General features: G+C 54.3%; 1 protein-coding gene across 2 annotated transcripts in view; it reads left to right on the forward strand.

Moving 5' to 3' along the window:
- The window catches only part of JPH3 (junctophilin 3), a 58844-nt gene that overhangs the window by 18601 nt on the left and 27232 nt on the right, over positions 1–13011 (forward strand). The gene's annotated exons all lie outside the window — the stretch shown is intronic.

A 13011-nucleotide genomic window follows, 5' to 3' on the forward strand; every position in this document is an offset into this window, starting at 1 on the left:
ACAGGCAGCGGTCGGAGCTATCTGGACCCCACAGTTGGAGCGGGCAGCATCCTGGAAAGCCAAGCCGCTGGGCTTGCCCAAGCCTTATGGGTGGTGTTCAAAATGGGCTGGATCCAAGCCGAATTGTCCCTCTGCTAAGTCCGAGCGGGCTGTGGATGCACGATCTTCCCGAACCAGCCGGCAAGGCCATGCAGGGTCACCCAGAGCGGTGCGTTCGCTGCAGCCTGTGCAGGGGGGGCTGCATCGTGGTGGGACTGCACTTGTGGGTCATGGTGTGGGGCTCACAGGCTGATAGCTGTCACTTAGGAGGTTATCCCTGGGTTATCTTCCTCCTTTTCTCCCTAGCCTCTCTAATAAGTAGGATGATAACCTTAGCAGAATAGCTCCTGAGATGCTGTTTGCCTGTATCGTCTGTCTGACATAGCCAAGATGAACTGTCCCAGGGTTGGCCTGTGCTGGGAGGATTCCCAGCTATTTCTGTTCCCAAAAGAGGTTTTGAGTGGAAAAGCCGTCCAATTGCTGGCTGCAGCTGATGCTTGGGGAGGGTTTGCCTTTGCTAAGGCTATTCTAGAGAGCAGCAGATCTGGTTGCCCAAATAATTCCTACAAGCCCCAGCAAGCCCCCATTCCCCAGGCTGGCTGTAGCCATCATGAAACCGCTCAGTGATTCAGAGCAGGGACCTGATCCGGCTGAAAACCAGCAGGAGGGAGGGGGAGAAAGGTGTCATGTCTAATTTAGGTTGAAATAGGGTCCATCTCCCAGCTCAAAGCAGGACCAACTCAAGCGCCTTCAGGCTGGCTCCCAAAATGAGCCTGGAGCTTCGTGACTTGCAGCGAGCACCCAGATGAGAGGTGAGCCGAGGAGGAAAGGCTCCTCTGCCGAATTCAGGGTTCTTTGTATCACTTTTTAGGGTTGGTTTAATAGAGCGTGGACATTCCTTTCTGGTTTCTGAGCAAGTGCTATATAGCAGCCAAGCTGGGGAAAAAGGGCTGGGGACAGGGGAAAAACCCAGGTACCTCCTCAGTCGCCTGTGCTGGATTAATTGTTGGGTCTGGATCATTTGTATGCAGAGTCACACTTGAAATCTTTATCAGCATGTCTGCCGATGACTTATCTGCAATATGAATGAGACTCCCAGGCCTTCTTTGGGAGCATATTTGGGCTTGATGATGCTTTCGAGCTGATGTTGTACCAAATTGTTGTCAAAGCTTTGGAAAAAAAAAAAAAAATCATCCCACTAGATTGCCAGGTAGGAAACAGACTGCAGAGCAGCGGAAAGACCAGATCTTTCCCTGTGATCTGGGGATGTGAATGCCTCGACACAAAGGCCTGAATCCTGGAAATGTGGAGCTCTAGTCTGCCGTGGGATGCCGGGTCTGAGAACCTGAGCATCCACCGTCCCCAGGTGGTAATGGTCCTGGAAAGCCACGAGAGTGGGAGCTGGAAGAGATATGACACCCCCCACACCCCCCCCATGTTGGAAATGCTTAATGAGCTCTTGGCATGTAATGTTCCACCTTCTAATTATGAGAGAGGAGAAGGAAAAAATCAAATCAGATAGGAACACCAGGGCATGAATGCCTTCCTCCCCTGTACCAGCTGGGGTCATGCAGTCCTGAGCTCTGCTGGAGAGCAGCAGCAGTGCTGGGAGGGAGGATGCAGCCCATGATCACGCATGGGCAGGGAGGAGGAGAAAAGCTGTGGGATTTGGGAACCACCCAGAGGACCCCTTTAATCATCAGTGAAGATGCAAAGAAATAGATGAATGGGAGCGCGCTGCTTCGAGGATACTCCGTCAGAGACCGAACCTGGTCCCATCAGAAAACGCTCCGTGGGCAACCCGACATCTCCATCCTGCTGCCCAGCTCCCTCCACCGTTTGCGCTCGGTCTTAACTAGTCTGTTCTTGACTAGGCACACGTGGAAGAAAGCAAGCACCGGGAACCCGGGGCTTTGCCCTTTTTATGGCACAGCCATCGCCTCCGGTGCACAAGGGCTGCTGGCGTGTTGAAAAGCCATTTATTGATCTGCTGTGCAGCCCATCTCTCGCTGAGCGAGCCAGGGACAGACAGACTCCAATGTGATGAGCGCTCTGCATTAGTGCTGGAGTACCAACCGCGAATGACATCCGTCCCGGGAATTTTTCCTGCCTGTGTTAATGGCTTATGCTGAGGCCCCAGAACCTAGCAACAAAGAGTCAAACCATTCGGCTACAGCCGGGCGGGATCGCAGGATTTAGGCTTTGCTGGAGATGCGGGGCGGGTGGGATTAGGTGGGCGTACAGGCTCAGCCCCAAAGTCTTGGAGGGTGTCTTGGGTTTGCAATTCGGCTGCAGGCAGGAGAGGCCCAAGGACCTCGGCATGCAAGCCGGGAGAGTTGCTTTGTCTGAAACGTGCGATCCTTCGGCTCGAGCTCTTCCCCTTTGCGAGGGATTTTGCAGGGACAGTCTCTCAGCATGCATAACCAGAAGGGAGCAAGGTTTTACAAACTAGAGCCACCTAGAAAGGCTTTCATACAATTAGTCCCATTAATTTCAAAGCTTCTAAATGAATAAATGCTCCCCTGCAGTACCCACACCAAATTGCATCGTCCAAACGGAAAGAAATGCACAAAATAGGCAGTGGGCGCATTGGTGGAGGAATCCCGATGCTCATTTCGGTGGCTTTGGGGCTCAGGGGTGCAATATCCCCCGTCTCATACCAACGTGAGCTCTGGCTTACCAGCACCTGGGGATTTTATAACAGCACTGGTGTGTGGCTGTGGATGTGCGTGTGTGTGTGTGTGTATTCTCTTCTGTCTAATAATATGGCTGAGTTCACTCTGCAGCCTTTCCCTTGGTGGGGGAAAATATATGCCCACCCACGTATTTCATTAAATTTGTAAGAATTCAGTATTTTTGAAAACTCTACCGCTCTGTCAGATTTGGTTGGAATTGGCCAACACGTTCAAAAGTTATTAGTGTGGGAGTGATGGCATATAGATATATAAACAGCACAATCACATAAGTAAGCCCCATTTCCTGAGGAAAGTAGGCTAAAAACATAGTGTACTGAAGACAAGTAAATTGCATTCTTAAAGTTGTTTTAGTCTGAACAAAGTACAATGTTATCTATGACACAGAAAAGTAAGCTCATTTAAGAAATAGTTTTTAGGTTCAGTAGATGATTCTCCTAAATTTTCTTCAGTGCAATTAAAATGAAATAACACTTAATTTCCTCTTATATCTCCTGCTTGCTGAAATAGTTTGTGTAGAGTCAATGGGTGAGAAGGGCTACGAATCAGGTCTGAAAAACTACCGTTGATATCAACTATTGGTTTTCAGAGGTAGCCAGGGAGGGAGCCCTTTTTCAGTCTATTTAAAATGAAGGTGCAGGGTGTCCACTTTGGGCTATGGGGTGCTTCATTCCCCTCTCGTATCAGCCAAGAGCCATCACTCTTTCTGCTGCTACCCTGGAAGGATGAAGGATGAGCTGGAGACACTGGCTCCCATCTCATTAGTGATAATGTTCATACCTAAGGCGAATTGTCCATAGGCACTGGTGTGTCATGGTCAACTAAAATATAATATCCAGGCAAGAGGGGTGGGCCAGAAAGCTCATCCTCACCCCTTGGCTTTCAGCACAGCCTCTGGCCGTGGCGGACAGATGCACCTGGAGCACTGGGGGGAACTCAGGACCGACTCCAGCTCTCTGCGACTGATGATGGTAGCTTTAATGCAGGGCAGACAGACCCTAATTCTCTCTAGGATTTCCTTCTGCTACCACAGTTCAAGGTTTTGTAATTAGTGGCTGGACTAGTTATGAGAGAAAGGGCCGTCACCGGTGCTAGGGATGTGAGTCCCAGAGACGGGCAGCATTTGGCAAGCACTCAGCTCCTCTCCAGCGCAAGCTTCATGGGGCCCCTTGTTGTTCAGCACCTTAAATAACAGCTCATCGGAGCAGCCGATCCCTAGCACCCCGGAGGGGATGCTGTTCTCAGGTTAGTCCTAAGTAATGCACTTCCAGGCATAATTATAGCCAAGCCATTCACCAACGATGAGAAAAATATAATTAAGCTCAATAGTCTCAGGAGGAGTCGGGCTACAAATTAGCACAGTGTCACTCAACTTCAGAAAGGGAAACTGGAGAAAAAAAAAGAAAAAGGAAGCGAATAAAGACGACCTGGCAGCGAGGACGGGTAAAGGAAAATGTCTGGACTCAGCATGGATGCTCTTCAGGATGCTGCAGTGAGGGAGAAGCATCCATCCGCGTTTGACGTACAATGGGGAGCAGGAAGGCAAGGAAAGCCCTGGAGAGCTGAACAGTAAAGTGCAGAAGGTTGTTTGAGCCAAACAGGTATTTTCTTCAGAAAAATGGAAATGCAGCCCAGGCAAAACCCACAGAAAAGAATAGATTCTGCAGTTCTGATCCCAAACATTTTAAGTTGCGGTAATGTCACTACCGGCAGTACGCCGAGCCATAATAATGCTGCTTAATGCGCTCTCAGGCCTGCGCCTGCAGCTTTGCAATTGTACTTAGCTGCATTTGATTTAAGGTTTCTGCCGGCTTTTCTGATGCCTGGGGGAGGTGGCTGCGGGGCTCCCGCATTAGTCTCGCCCTAATCCCCGCCTCGTGCTGCTGGCGGGGCTTTCTCTGCGGATGGAGACTGGGGAGGAGGAGGGATGTGGGTTAGGGGGAACGCTGTGGGCCCAAAAGAGTTTTGTATCCCCTTCCTTGGGTTGGGATGGCAGGGATGAGCCGGCAGCGGAGTGAAGCCGAAATGGGTCACAGCTGAAGTGGCTGCGGGGATGGGGCTGAGGAATTGTTTCAGGGATCGGATCAAGCGTGTCGGGGTCTCCCGCTGCCTCGTCCAGCCCCTCTTTGGGCACCTCTGGGTCCAGGAAAGGTTCCTCTACTTCTGGCCCCTGGAAGAAGCGCTGCCCCTTTCCCCGCTGAGGCCATGCAAGGCAGCCGGAGCTTGGGCTGCGCAGGAGTCACCTCTACCCATTAGCTGGGGACTGATGGGGTCACTGACGGCATCACCCGGTACCTGCTGGGTCTCGTGCAGGGAAAGCGTGCACCCTCCATCCCTTCCCAGTTTCTCCATCCCTTCCTTGAGGAGTGCAAAGAGACGGGGAGAAAAAACACAGAGGGGATGGATGGAGGTGACTCAAAGGCTGAGATCGGCTGGAGCGGGAGGCAATTCCCTTGACGGCAGCATTTTCTTTTTCCTTCCTGCCCTCTCTCCCCTCAGACGGCCCCTGTGCAATGCAGAGAGGAGCAAAGCCCAGGGCTGGCAGCTTCCAACAGGCTTTACCATTGACAGAGAGCCGAGCTGAGCTGCGGCAAGGCACGCTGACTTTCCTTTCTGCCAGCTCCTTCCCTCTGCCACCTCCCTCCCTCCCTCCTGCTCGTGCACAGGCTCCGGCGTGTTGACAGGGGTCAGGCGATACCGCGGCGGCAGAGATTAGGATCAGCTGTTATTCCTCCTGTTCGTGTGTCGCTGTCAACCGGGATGACACGGGCACCTCTGACTCACGGCAAGCGCGATTTCCACCTCTAGTCCAGGACACACGAGGAACGACACATCCCCGGATGGCATCCCACGGCATCGCATCCCTACCCATCGCCGGCTCTTGCGGGACCTGCTCTCTGCACCGTGACTGTTTAAGTCCTCCCGCAATGCCAATTTAATAACTTCCTGCTCAGACAGGATTTGCGGCGTTAAGCCCTTTTGCGTCCGTGTCAAAAGTCAGGACTAGCCAGCACGCTCGCGCAGGGCCAGCTCTGCGTGTCCCTGACTGCCACCCCGCTGCGGTGCAGAGGTGCACGGACCCGAACAGGCTGGAAAATTAAGTGCCTTTCATAGGAATGGTGCTTTACAAAGTAATCCAACTGGGAAAACCTCAGCAAGGTCTTTTTTAGCTGCTAGGAGAGAAGCTCAGCATGGGTTTCGCTAGCCCTTCTCCTTTCATGCCTCTCCCATCCTTCAACCACGGCTGCTCCTCCCGACTCGGCAGCTCCCGCCGCCTTCCCTCTCCACTGAGCCGAATATGAGCTAAAACACCCCACCTCCGTGGCCCAGGTGTGTGACGTGCATTCATATAATAATTTTCAACGTTGCTAGGTCGTGATGGAATAACACGGGCAGAGCGGAGATTCACAGCCCGTTGGATTCGCCGTGGTCCCAGCCCGCTCTGCCTTCCTCCCCGCGCTCCTCGGGGATCTCAGAAATCCACGCGGTCCTGGCAGACACGGTTTGTGTTGCGGCAGACCCACAGCAAAGCGCAGCTGGAGGGGCTGGTTTTGCCGTCGAGCAAGGCGGTAGAAGGGGTCTTGCGATGCAGGAGGAAGCGAAATGCCCAGTGGCAAAGCTGGGATGGGAGAGCCGTGCCGGTGCCTGCTCTGCGGTCGCTTTTGCGGCGGGACCAGATGGAAAAGGGTAGGGATGGCACCGGCTGGCAGTGAGGATGGGAGGGTGATTCACTCCTGGCAGCCGCTGCTTCCATGGGAAGGGGCTGCCCCGGGGACCTGGGCAGGAGGCAGGGGACAGAGTTGAGGGGCTGAAGGGGAGCCTGCCTCATCCTCCTCCTCCTCCTTGCCAGCATCGCGTGGCAGCCCATCGCAGCCCAGATCATCTGCCCGGTTTCTAATCCAAGCTTTTTACCTGCTTAGCACATGGGCTGAGCGGCCGGTGCTGTTGTCCTGCTGGGGCTGGCCCCGCTGCAGAATCAGCCCTTCTTGGGAGATGGTGCAGGATGATTTCAGCCCCCCCGAGCCGTGTTAGATTCCCCCCCACTAACACAATAATCTCCTGCCTGGCCTGCCTGCCTGCACAGCACAGGGAATGAGCTGAAGAAGAGGATGGTGAAGCCTCTTCTTCACGCTGACACCCACTAGCTTTCGGGTGGAGCAGCCCTTCATCAGATGGGGAAAAAAAAAAAAAGAAAAAAGCCAACAACAACAACAAAAAAGCCAGCCCCTGATTTTCCTTTCTGCTGCTTTTCCTATTCAACGAGCAGAAACTGCAGCGTTGCTTTTCTCAGCGATCTTCAGGAGGGAAGGGAGACATCCTCCCCCAGCCTGCGCAGCTGCCTGGCAGGCGGGCTGGCTCGCAGCCCCGTCGCTCTCCTCCACCCTCATCCTCGCCCTCCACGGGCTGCAAGGAGGTTGGTGGGGGTACACGCAAACCTACCACCAAGCCCAAGGGCTAGATGCAGACTGTAGCATCCCAGCCCCTCGCTGCCGTGTCTCGCCACCCTAAACGCCCTCCAGCCCTGTCGGTGGGACCTGCTGCACCGTGTCCCTGCCTGCTCCCGTGCTGCACCCCGGCAATGCTGCCCACCGAAGCTTTGATAGCAAAAGAGAGCCAAGGGGAAGGTTTGGGGTCCCTTATGCTACAGCTACGCTGCCTTCCTGTCTCGCGAGAGAGGCCTGAGTGCTTTTTTTCCGCTCCCGGCTCCCGTTTTGGGTTTCCTGGCATGCGTTCCTCCAGCTGCGCTGGCCCCACCTCAGCCACCCACCCAACTGGTTCCCTGCAGCAACAGCCCCAACACCCCCATGCTCTCGTACCCCCCTCGAAGCCCCTTCCTCCCTGGAGAGAGGCAAAAGCAATATCAGGAGCACAAACGAGATGAAAATGCAGAGCTGGGCAAAAATATTGAGTATTTTCCTTGCCGGTGTTCATGAGCATCGCTTCTTCCCGTGGCCAGGGATTGGGATGCTGGGGGGAGTGGTACTGCCGTGGCTGGGCTGGGGGGGTCCTGGTCCCTCGGTGCTCTTGCAGTCGGTTTGAAAAACCTTGAGCAATGAGGTTTCTGTTGCCTCCTCCACGCAGGGCAAATGACAAGCTGTCCTGGCTTCCTAATCCAGGAAATTAAAGGATTTGACCATAGACCCTGCTAAGCGAATTTCCCCCCTGAAAATCCCAGGGGGATTTAACCCATGGATCCAACCGATTATCCCTTTAAAGTTGTGACTAAGAAAGGTCCCAATTCTTCAGGGTGCTGAGCACCCTAAAATCCCACCGCAGCAGCAACGTGGCTGTGCCTGGTGCTCAGCCCGCCGTCTGGCGAGACCTTCTTTTCAATTTTATTCCACCTTTGCCGTTCATTTTCAATGGCGAGCAGCAGCCCTTTGCTGCCTGCTCACTGCCAGCTGGGACAGCAGAGCCTCACCGCAACCGCAGCCTGAATCCACTCCGTCCCATCCCCGTGTGTCACCCTCCAGGGACATGGCACGTTATTTGGGGACTGTTGGTTTTCCCGGTTCGGCATCAGGAGCAGCCCACATGGGAGACAGACTGGGAGATGGGTGGGCTTTGTGCCGGCAGCACCAGCTCCTGTTCATGGACCTCGACGGTAGAAGGGAGCACAGGCTCAGGCCATATAGCTTTGCTGAGTTCATTCCGCTCAATTAAAGCACGTCTGGTATCCATCCCCAAAGCAAAACCTGCCAGAGATGGTGGTCCCAAGCAAGGCTGGGTCAGTGGACACCCCACCACAAAGCATCCTCATGAGGCTTGATGGCTCGATGCTGCTGCCCTGAACGGCAGTTCCTCGGGGTCGGACTCCCTTACGGAGAAGAAATAGGTTTGTGGGCTCAAAGCTGGACACAGCGGTCACGGTGGCTGTCCCACAGCCCCCCTGCTGGCAAGGTGGCCATGGCCGGTCCCCATCCAGCACAAGAAGAGCTTCAAACAACTGTGGCAGCTGGCAGCTCTTCCCCAACCCTTCGGTCCTTGGAACAAACCCTCCAGGAAAGCAGTGGCAGAGACAGCCAGGAATGAGGTGCTTTTCCAAGGGGAAAGGTGTGGGGCAAGACTCAGCCAGGGGCCGGTAGCCCTCCGGCTAACCCGAGTCATATAAATGGCCTCTCTGGGGAAACAGGCTGCAGCCTTCTCTCCGTTATCTGGCCGTGTCTCTCTGTCTGATCTGTCTCTCATCACCATAGCACGGAGGTGAAGCATAAATAATTAAAAGCCCAGATTCTCTCCTGGCAGAGCCGAGCTCTGAGTCCCTTCCCCTGGTGTGCTGCTGGCTGCTTAAGTGGAAATTTTCAGGGCCGACTGCTGGCCTCGGGGCACGTCAGCGTTTGGGGACCAGAAAGGGCACCCGCTGCCCCAGCAGGTCCCCAGCGGCAGCATCCCATCCGGGAGATCCCATGGGATGCTCGGCATGTGCTGGGATAAGCAAGCACCCATTGGCTGAGGATCGAAGCCGGGTGCAGGCAGGCAGCGGGGCTGAGTGGGCAAACCCCATCTTGCATGCATGGCCCCCCCATCTTGAGAAGCCTCATGAGAAGTGGGCTATTTGGGGGTGCAGGCTGGCTTTTGGACTCCTGGGTGCCCAAAAACCCCCAGGTGACAGGGAGGAGAAACCCATGCAGGCAGTGGGGATGGGGAAAGAGGCTCCTTCTGGGTGGGCTCTGAAGTTTGAGGTAGGCAGGAGCTGCTCGTTGCTGTGGCAACTGGGATGATATATATTCCCCCACCCCCCACCCCCCACCCCCCCCCCCCGGTCCGCAGGGCTGCGGCCGGCACTTGCACCGCAAAGGGGGTCTGCCCACCCCTGCCTGGCTTCCCAGGGCTGAGAACAGCCCCAGAGGCACCCCCAGCCCCTCTCCCTCCTGCCTGCACCCACCGAGGGTGCAGGGGACCGGGTGACGTGTGCCATTGGACCGGGTCAGCCCCAACGAGAAATTTCACCAAACACTCCCGTCCCCCTCCATCCCTCCGCATGGGGACCAGAGCTGCGGAGACCGGTGACAGCAGCCTGGCACTTGAACGCATTCCTGCAGCATTTTAGCGTCTGATGTTGCTTTTAGTAGGGCTGATTTGGTGGGTACTGTTTCCAGCAGAGATTTCTGTGCAGGTCTATGTCCGACCAAACTCTGCGCAGGGCTCGGCTGAACCAGGGATGGTGGTACCCTGGGTTTGGGGCAGAGCCAAGCAAGGTCCTCGTCCCCACTTGGCACCTTCCAGGATGGGTTAAGAGGGCGCTGTCTGTGGCATGCTTTCCTTCGGGAACATTTTTGTTCTGGTTGGCATTTTCCCTCTGGGTTGGCATTTTCTCGTCATTCCTGGGGGTTGCTGGTGTGCAGACATGGGAGCTGGATGTGGTAGTGGGGGATGGAGATGATGATGCTGTGTCCCGCATGTGGCTGTCTCCGACCAGCCTCTTTGGGGATGGTTGCCCCTTACACCAGAGAGAAGCTTCTCCATTATCACTAGGTCCATCCTGGCGAGGCTGAATGTGGCAAGAGATATGCAGAGTGGTGCCCATCACCATCACCTCGCTCCAGGCAGGGAATCAGCCTCCTCCCACCTGTGTGGAGCAAGACATGGATGTATTTGCTTTCCAAGCATCTTTTAGGGCCCTGGTGGTCGAAATACAGTTTTCCATCACTGGGCCATTTTAACACATCCCTTAGAACCCTGTCTCCTACCCCACAAGGCTGGAGATGGCGGAGAAGTCCCAGAGGGTGAGACTGGATATCAACCACCTCTCCTCTGACAGCTGGAGATCATCCATCCGTGCTCCTGAGGCCATTTCAGCTCCGTGTGTTGGCCTGAGTCCAGCCTGTGCTGGAACTAAAATATTAAGTTCAATTAAACAAATTTGTCATTGACCCTGGCTGAGGTGATTTTTTGCAGTTTGCTCTGAACTAGGCTGGGTTTTTGCTGTTGGGTGTTGGCTGGTTAAAATGGTGCGAGGCCAGAGGTACGTCATGGATCGTCCCTATCCATCACCAGGGGAAAGGAGGACCATAAGCTCAAAGTTACGCTGCCTCTTTCGGGCTTTTGTGGCTCCAACAGCGGAAAAAAAATGGCCTGGAAATTTCATTTGCCAAAAGTCTGTTTTGCTTGAGGTGACCAAAACTTGTGAAACTGCCAGAGCGTTTCAGCCAAAACCCAAACAGGGTGAAGGGTCAGGAAAGGAAAAAAGACTTTTCCTTGAGGTTCTGTTGAGCTTTGCTTCAGAATTTGGTTTGACTTGTTAGTTTTTTAGGCATCAAAATGAAATTGAAATTAAACCGACAGATCTGCTTAGCTTGCTTGTCACCGCCTCCCTCACCTGAATTTTTTTACTTGAACTCCCCAACTTCTCTGGTTCTGAGCATTTTTCCCTTGGCTGTAGGGAAGAGCCTCTAACACTTCCCAAAGGACTGTGCTGTGCTGGTGGCTCCTCGAAGGGATTTGAGGGCTTCCCTGGGGGAAGCCAGAGGCTCCCTCGGCTCCCTTCGCCCACGGCCTGGTTGAGTTTCTCCCTCTGTGCTGCATTTTGCAGCTTTGGCATTGAGGTTGCCACCCCAGTCTCCATCCCGTGCGTGGATCAGCCAAGCAAGGAGGTCAGTGTGAAAAACGGGGAGGAATGGGCTGTTTTGGGGAGCCTTCTGGTGATGGAGGCCAGCGTGGGATGCTGATGGTCCACCAAATCCTCCACATCTGACCTGCAGCCTGGGGCAGGTGATGGCAGGAGGAGGTACCCAGTGTCCTCACTGAGCCAGGCTTTTCCTACCAGCCTTCATCCATCCCACAAAAGTTGCTCCAAATTTGTGGTTGGACTGGGGGCGATCACGTCCCGACCACTTCTCTACCCTCCTGTCCTCAATAAATCCAGGAGGATGGGTAAAATCACACCAATCCACCTGTCCAGACCCCCTACAGTCAAGCCTCCCACCCAAAACCTGGCCTAACGAGCCTAACGAGCCGGGATGAGCTCGCGAGGGTTTTGGCGGTGCCGCCTTTGGAGTCAGCCTTGCCCAGAGACAGGGCGATGCAACCAGAATGCAGGATCCAGCCTGAAGTCATTACAGTCAGCAGCATGTACAGCCAAACTCAACGCTACACATGTCCAAGCAGGCTGAGTTATGGCTGCTTGGGGAGCTATAACTTGGCCTGTTGTGCATTTAAAAATCTCCACCCGAATGCGGCATTGATGTAGGGCTTTTCTGCTGTTCTGTTTTTGCATTTAATACAGACAGTATAGATCTGCAGTGTGCGGATGATCCAGCGCTGCCCAGGTTCCTTGGAGATTTTGTGCCTTCGCTTGCTTTTTCTTGGGCTTTTTCTTCTTTTATATTTTTCTTTTCCAAGGGTTGTTAGTGATTTCTTCCAACCTGTTTTGCCTCCTGCCTGAAAGTGGCAGGCTCGTTTGTAATGCGCTATTTTTGCACAGAGTTAGAGGAGCATTTGTGGCGTGGTTGTGCCTTTGGGACGTGTGCGTGGAGGGCTGTCTGCTGGCGCTCTGCGAGAGCAGGGGATGAAGAGGGGGACATCACCCTTTCCCATTTCTCTTATGTACATTTTCCATTATGTACATGACAATTATCCAGTAAAATCGTGGAAACCTGCCCCATCCAAAATGTGACAGCTGGAAAGCAGGCAGCATCCCCCCTGCTCATTCCTTTCCCTTCCCTGAAGCTAGCTCTTCCCAAACCCTGCTCCCAGTGGGTTCCTGCAGGTTTTGCATCACCACCCGTCGCTTTCCAGAAGATAACGACCCTCCCAGCATCACTGCAATTACCTCTTGGCTTCCCAAATTTATAAGAAAAGGGGGAAACTCCATCCCTGGAGCTGTAGTTTGCTCTTGCTGCCTCCGTGTCTGATTTGGGAGAGGGGACTGCCCGGAGCTCGGCTGTGCCCTGGGAGCAGCTCCCTGCCCCACCGCTGCCCCTTGCTGCCGTGTTTGAACCAGCAAAGTGCCAGGTCTGGGGTGAGGCCAAATCTGTGTCCTTTGGTCACTCAGGCTGGGACAACGGTGGGACGGTGGCATCAAAGCCATCTATTTTCCAAGGCAAAGCCCGGCTCCTGCACACAGGTCTGGGCTGACAGGCACCAAAGCACCGGGATGGGCAGGTACTGCCTGGCCACGTCACTCACCTGCATCCTTTGTAGCTTCATTACAAGTGACAGATGGCAGGAGATGAGACTCCCTCTCCAGATGTTAATTATCTTGCGAGCTGTAAATAACATCTCGGGGTAGCTTGCGCATCGTCTCTGGTGCGAAAGACCCATCGGCTTTGCCCTTGCC

The sequence above is a fragment of the Accipiter gentilis genome, chromosome 7 (assembly GCF_929443795.1).
Source record: "Accipiter gentilis chromosome 7, bAccGen1.1, whole genome shotgun sequence".
In the NCBI taxonomy this organism is placed as follows: domain Eukaryota; kingdom Metazoa; phylum Chordata; class Aves; order Accipitriformes; family Accipitridae; genus Astur; species Astur gentilis.